The sequence below is a fragment of the Chrysochloris asiatica genome, unplaced genomic scaffold (assembly GCF_000296735.1).
Source record: "Chrysochloris asiatica unplaced genomic scaffold, ChrAsi1.0 scaffold00336, whole genome shotgun sequence".
NCBI classification, from domain to species: domain Eukaryota; kingdom Metazoa; phylum Chordata; class Mammalia; order Afrosoricida; family Chrysochloridae; genus Chrysochloris; species Chrysochloris asiatica.
The window spans coordinates 667,313-675,160 of NW_006408854.1; positions in this window are offsets into that span (position 1 = coordinate 667,313).

A 7,848-nucleotide genomic window follows, 5' to 3' on the forward strand; every position below is an offset into this window, starting at 1 on the left:
CATTTCTACAATCTGTTGCACATTTATGTTTTATTTTCCCTAGGTAAATATTGGGACTTATTTCAAAATAGGTTGCTAGTTTTACAAATAACTCTTAAATTTAATAATCTTATAACAGTTGGCCTTGATTAGCTTACCTATACTTAATGAACCTAAAGAAAATGCATCATCTAAGTTTTTCTTGGTAGATATAAACTGTATACTTCCCAAAGTCAGCCTAGGAAATGAAAGTGTGGACATCCAACTTTGGTTTGTGTGTGCCCACATGACTTCCTTTTAGAGTCAAATCTTAGTCCTGGTGTAGCACTGTAGGATAAGCAGTGTACTGCTAAAGGTTGGCTGTTCAAACCCACTAGTTGTTCCTTGGAAACTCCATACAGGGTGGCTATGAATCGGATTCAGAAGAGGTCGTGGAACGAAAGGTATCATTGCTGATGTCCGATACATCTTGGCTGAAAGCAGAGAATATCAGAAAGATGCTTACCTATGCTTTATTGACTATGCAAAGGCTTTCGATTGTGTGGATCATGACAAGCTATGGACAACATTGAGAAATATGAGTATTCCAGAACACTTAATTGTACTTCTGAGGAATCTGTACCTGTACCTTCGAACAGAGTATGGGAACACTGAATGTTTTAAAATTGGGAAAGGTGTGCAACAAGGTTGTGTTCTTTCACCATACTTATTCAACCTGTATGCTGAGCAAATAATATGAGAAGCTCGGTTCTTTGAAGAAAAACGTGGCATCAGAATTGGAGGAAGACTCATTAACAACCTGCTATATGCAGATGATACAACCTTGCTTGCTGAAAGTGAAGAGGACTTGAAATACTCATTGATGAAGATCAAAGAGCACAGCCTTCTGTATGGATTGCATCTCAATGTCAAGAAAACAAAAATCCTTACCACTGGACCAATAAACAACATTCTTATCAACAGAGAAAAGATTGAAGTTGTCAAGGACTTCATTCTTCTTGGATCAACTATCAACATTCATGGAAGCAGTAGTCAAGAGATCAGACGATGTACTGCATTAGGCAAATCTGCTACACAGGAACTTTTTAAAGTGTTGAGGAGCAGAGATGTCAGCTTGAGGACTAAGGTGCGCGTGACCCAAGCCATGGTATTTTTCAATAACCTCATATGGATGCGAAAGCGGGACAGTGAATAAGATCGTAGAAGAATTGATGCCTTTGAATTGTGGTGTTGGGGGAGAATACTAAAAGTGCCATGGACTGCCAAAAGAACCAATAGATCTGTTTTGGAAGAGGAGCAGCCACAGTGCTCCTTGGAGGCCAGGATGGCTAAGCTTCGTCTCTCATACTTTGGACATATTTTCAGGAGGGAGTAACTAGTTCCTGGAGAAGGATATCACATTTGTTAAAGTGGAGGGTCAGAGAAAAAGAGGAAGACCTCCCAACGAGATGGATCGGCCAGGTGGCATCATTGATGGCATCAAGTGTGGCAGCGGCATTGAGGTTGGCCCAGGATCGGACATTGTTTCGTTCTGCTGTGCATGGGGTCGCTATGAGTCGGTTCCGACTCGATGGCACCTGACAACAACAACAAATGAATCGGAACCAGTAACAGCTCCAAATTTTGAGTCTGTTTTATTTTCCACAGCAGCGCTGGCAGGATCTGGCAATTCCTGGACTCACAGTAATTGAGGAGAATGAAAGCCGCATGAGGACAAGTAGACACAGTAGGACCCCTTCTCACCCTACATCTATTCGGAGGTATCATGGCAGTCTCTGTCCCAGAACCGTTCTTAGATTAGATTATTAGATTTAGATTTAGATTTAGATTTAAACTGAAACTCTCTGTCCCTCTCTCTAGTTTCTGTGTCTCCCCTCCAGCCTTCTATATCAAACACAAATGTCCAAGAAAGACAGAAAGACTGGCTATCTCCTTTGATCCCAGGCTGAATGGATTTCATGTTGGGCATGCTCCAGACCAAGGGTTCTTTAGAAATGAGGGTTAGTTCCAGTTAAGTCATTCTGATCCTCAAAGTGTAAAGTTTGCCTTTAAAGTACAATTTCAATATTCAGAAATTGAAGAAGAAATAGAAGAATTTCTTCTTGATGATATCTAGGTTTATGATCTTCTGTAACATCTAAGGGAAACCGGGCAAAGTCCCTATGGTGGCCAGATGGAGGCAGAATACCTGCAAGTTTTTGTCTCTCATGCTGTTAATAGAAACAAAAGCTCTAGAATACAGTGATTCTTTCTCTTTTTTTCCCACATAGGACTGTTGGGTAAGCACTGGACTGCTAACTATGCTAACCACAAGGTCCGCAGTTCAAACCCAGCAGTCGCTCTCAGAAACCCCTATCCAGGATTGCTGTGAGTTTGAATCGACACCACAGCACAAAACAATAACAACAAAAATATAGATGAATGCAGAACATAGATCATATTAATAAAGTTTTGCTGGACTTAAAGATGCAATTTAATACATTAAAAATGTTCTATGTTTTTAGCATTGGAGAGTTTTATAAATTCTGGTATAAGGCTCTTACTTTTAGTTTGTACTTAAGAAAACATTGCTGTTACAGATGCTCATAATATATACTTACCTATTTTATATGAGGGAGTCCCGGTGTGGCGCTGTGGGTTAATGCGCCAGACTGCAAAGCCATTTAAACTGCAAGGTTGGCAGTTCAAGCTCACCAGTCACTCCTTGGAAACCCTACACAGGGTCGCTATGGGTGGGAACCGACTCAACAGCACTTAACAACAACAACATCTATATTATATAGTTCCTTTTACAGATTTGATATGATTTTAAATTTGATTCTATTAATTTGTCATTTGAATGATGTTTTATAACATCTGATAATTTCTTCAGTAAAACATCATCTTTCATCAATATTTTCTTCAATTTGAAAAGGGCTGCTTTAATTCATATTTTACTGAGCTTAATAGAAAGAGAATATAATCTGACAGAAAGAAAGATGAGTGGCCAAATCAGAAACTTTGTTTTGAAAAAGTTTATTAATGACTACCTTCTAAAAAGGAATATTTTTAGATTCAGTCACATACAGAGAATATTGATGTGAAACATAATAAGAAAAATTACTTCACTGAATTTTGTCAATTAAGCCACTAGATGGCAATCTCTTAGTTTCTTTGTGGATCAACTATCCAAATGGTTATTGAGGAAAGCACCCAAAACAGAACCCTGCCTTCACTGACCAAATCACTATTCTTTCATTTAAAGACAGAAAACTATAGAGAGGAAAAGCCTAGTACAATTAAGGAGTATTTATAGTTGGGCTGTATATGGGTTATAGTAAATTAATGTTCTTCCTTAATAATCAGAGAATTCACTGGGTTACCGAGATGAAAAATAAATGATTTCACTTTGTAGCGCACAAATCTTCAAGGTTTTACTTCTATAAGGAAGTTTTATGATGTTTCTGGTGAACCAGAGCTCTAGAATGTGTCATAATTATTTTCCTTTCTCACCTAACTTCATTATCTCTTCTCCCTCTTTTGTAGATTACAAACCACAAACAAAAGTAGAAGAAGGGTTTGAGAGTAGATAAACCAAATAGAGGAGATTTACATCACAAAAAATTAAAATAAGAAAATTATATACTGCTTATAAGAATCACATGCATATAGTTTTTATACATAATGTGTGCTTTCTGCTTCGAATTTCCTACACCAATTTTTGTCCAATTTACACATATAGTAAACATGTAATGTTTGAGTTTCTTTTTAATTGGATTTGGTCTGGTGCTATAGGAAAAGAACTAGCCTACTAATTGCAAAGTCGACAGTTCAAACCCACCAGCCACTTCTCAGAAATCTTACAGGGTTACTATGATTCGAAATGGACTCCACAGCACTTATCAACAACATTGAATATGATGATCAAATCATCAGGCATTTTACTACTGAAGTATAATGCTCCAATCTTTTTTAAAATGATTATTTACTCTTATGAAAATATAAAATGAACATATGTCAAATATTCAACTTGTTAATTAATGAGGGAATCAGTTCAAAAGAGAATTTAAAAACAAACATAAGCAGCACATACACACTCCACCAGGAATGATGAAATCTACTTGATAATATCTGAAAAACTAGTTAATATCCTATAGATAGTAAAATTTATTGCTTAGAGTTATCTTTCCTTCAAAGTAGATATCAATTGTGTTTCTACCAGACAAAATTTACTAATTTGAATTGCTAATGACAAGAATTATATATATTGACATCAGTTTTGTGCAAATTAATTTCTACCCTACTGAGATGTAAAAACAGCCTCCTCAATAGATAGGGGTTGAAATTGTACATCCTGTATGAGGGGGCTTCAAAAAGTCGTTTTACAAAATTATTGTTATTATGTTGGTAGGATGAGCAATACTAGTATAATTATAGAAAAGGTATTTATTCCAGGAGCTGCAATATTAGGGCAAACCACAAGGAGGCAAATTTTGCACTAGATTTCTTGCATGTATGGCAATTAGGATGAAGGATTAAATTAGGGACACTGTCATTAAATTTTGGAATTAATTGAGCTGATAATGAGTTTCCTTGATTTTTGAAATAGATCTGGCAGAAGGTAAGAAAAATATTGTCCCTAATTTAAAAGAAAATAAAAATGACTTGGTTCACTATTTTGAGTATTATGTGGTACCACTCTGTAGTGACACAAAATATCCTCAAATCCATAGAATACATTGAGGGGTGGAGACGGAAGAATAATAATCACAAAACACAGTGTATCTTAGAAACTAAGAAAGGTTGACAGCTGGCAATTATAAATATTTACAAGGGCAAGGCAGATAGGCAACCATGTCAAATTAGGAAGATCACATTCCATTTTAAAAAAGAGGCTACTATTCTAGATAATGGCTACTACTCCAGATAAGGAGTTTTGGTAGCGGAGTGGTTACGAATCGGGCTGCTAACCTTAAGATCAGCAGTTCGAAACTACCAGCTGTTCCGCAGGAGAAAGATGAGGCTTTCTGCTCCCGTAATGATTTACAGCCTCGGAAACCCTGTGCAGGGTCGCTATGAGTCAGAACCGACTCCACAGTATTTAATAACAACAACTCAAAAGGAGTCCTGTGGGTCAATGCGCCAGACTGCAAAGCTGTTTGAACTGCAAGATCGGTGGTTCAAGATCACCAGCTGTTCCTCGGAAACTCTATACAGCGTTGCTATGGGTCGGAACCGACAACACTTGACAACAACTCCAGATACTTGGACTATGTGGAAATGTTGTTGTTAAGTGCTATCAAGTTGGTTCCGACTCATAGCGACTCTGTATAGGGTTTCCAAGGAGCAGCTGGTGAGTTTGGACCTCTGACCTTGTTCAAACTGACGGTGCAATCCAGTGCTTTATCCTAGAGCGTTACACCAGGACTCATCAGAACCCAAATTTTTGATTTTCAGATTGTTCAAGAGAAGCAAGAAAACCAAATTGTCATGTACCTTTTCTTGATTTTTTAGGGGCCTGTGTGGCACTGTGGATTAATGCGCTAGACTTCACAGCCGTTTGGCGGTTCAAGTTCACCAGCTCCCCCTCAGAAACCCTATACAGAGTAGCTATGAGTCGGAATCGACTCGACAGCACTTAACAACAACTTGAAAAAAAGAAAGAGAGAGAAACTTGAGCATTATGTGGCTTTTCTCATACACACACACAAAAATGTGAAGACTAAATATATGAACCAACTGGGAACCAATAGAAAGGGATGGTTCTTTTAGGGTAGGGAGTTCCAGTGAGTTAGAAATAACATGAGAATAAAAGATCAATTTTATCATTTATTGTCTTCTACATCCTCCACCCCAACAGTGTACTATTAGCTGAGCTCAATGTTGGGAATCAATTAGTATTTGCTAATTGGATTGTCATTCAGATAAAGAGGTTCAGTGGATTATTGTTGTTATTAGGTACCATGAGTCGCTTCCAGCTCAGAGCAACTTTATAGATAACAGAAGGAAACACTGGCAGGTCCTGAACTATCTTCACAAGTGTTGTCATATCTGAGCCCTTAGTTGCTGCCACTGTGTTTATAGATCTCAATGGGGGTCTTGATCTATTTTGCTGACCCTCCACTTTTCCAAGCATGATGTCCTCCAGGTACTTATGCCTCCTGACAACATGTCCAAAGTACAGTACACAAAGTACAGCCATCCTTAGAAAGGAGCATTATTAGTGTACTTCTTCCAATACAGATGTTTGTTCATCTGGCAGTCCATGTTATTTTCCATACCCTTCTCCAACACCATAACTCAAATGTATCAATTCTTCTACAGTCTTGCTTATTCATTGTTCAACATTCACATGCATATGAGGCTATTGAAAATCCCCTGGCTTGGGTTATGTGCACCTTAGTCCTCAAAATAACATCTTCGTCCTTTAAGAGTTTAAAGAGGTCTTGTGTAGTAGATTTGCTTAATGTAGCATGTTGTTTGATTTCTTGACTGCTGCTTCCCAGAGCATTGATTGTAGAGCCAAGCAAAATGAAGTCTTTTACAGCTTCAATCTTTTCTGTTTCAGTGGAATGATCAACCTTAATTTTCTGTCTACTGTGTTATAACTAAGAAACTCTGTGTGTGTGTGTGTGCGTGCGCGCGCAGAGTAGAACTGCCCCATAGGGCTTTAAAGGATGCAAATCTTTACAGAAGCAGACTGCCATATCTTTCTACCATGGAGCAGCTGGTGGGTTTGAACTAAAGACCTTCTGAGTGCTATAATTTCTGCACCACCACAGTTCCTACAGTGTGTGTCTGTGTTCTATATGTTAATTTTTTCAAATCAGTGGAGAAGGCAAGATGTGAATAAATTGTTAACAGTAAAATTCCAGAGTAGATCTGGAAATGTATTATCCTCACAGGTGGCTTTACTTCTTTGCCCCAAAGAATGTAACAAAACTGTAACTGATGTAACAAAACTTAGCTTATCAGAGTTTCTATAGAACCAATCATCCTCCACTACCACGCATTGGTCCACTTGTTGTTTGTTGTTGTTAAGTGCCTTTGAGTTGGTTCCAACACGTTATCGATCCTGTATAGGGTTTCTGAGAAGAAGCCAGTGAGCTTGAACTGCCGATGTGGCTCAAACGACTTCGCAGTCCATCGCGTTGACCAACAGCATCAAACCAACCAACCAAGCTGATTTTCTTAGGGTTTTGAGTATGGATACCAAGATAGTAAGTCAGACAATGGTAAATTCTAGAACTAAAAGGTCAGGGCAAGACCTGACAAAGGATACCAAATTAAAACCAAGCTTAACATAATTTACAGGGATGAAGAGAAGCAAGAAGTAAACCCAAAAACAGAGACCAAGCCACTGAAAAATGTAAAGAGATATAGGGTTTCTAACATTTTCTTTCAACTATATTTGATCTTGTAAAATTTTTTTGAAATGCTTACTCTTATTCTTTTGATATCCTCTTTACTTGAGAGTGTATTTGTTACTTAAAACCAAAAACCCATTGGCACTGAGTTAGAGTCTGACTCATATAGAGACCCTATGTTGTTGTTGTTGAGTGCCATCAAGTCAGTTCACCCATAGCGACCCTACAAAGGGTTCCCGAGGAGCAACTGGTGAAGTTGAATCACTGACCTTGCAGTTCAACAGAATACAATTGCCCCATAGGGTTTACAAGATCATTAATGTTTCTGGGACCAGACAGCCACATGTTTTTTCCACAAAGCAGCAGGGGAATACGAGCGTTCTAGTTAGCAGCCAATAACACAGCCATTCCATCACTTGTTGTTTTTATTACATGCCAGTACCAACACATAGTGACCCTATGCACAACAGAACGAAACACTGCCTGGTCCTGGGCCAACCTCATGACCGTTGCCACACTTGAG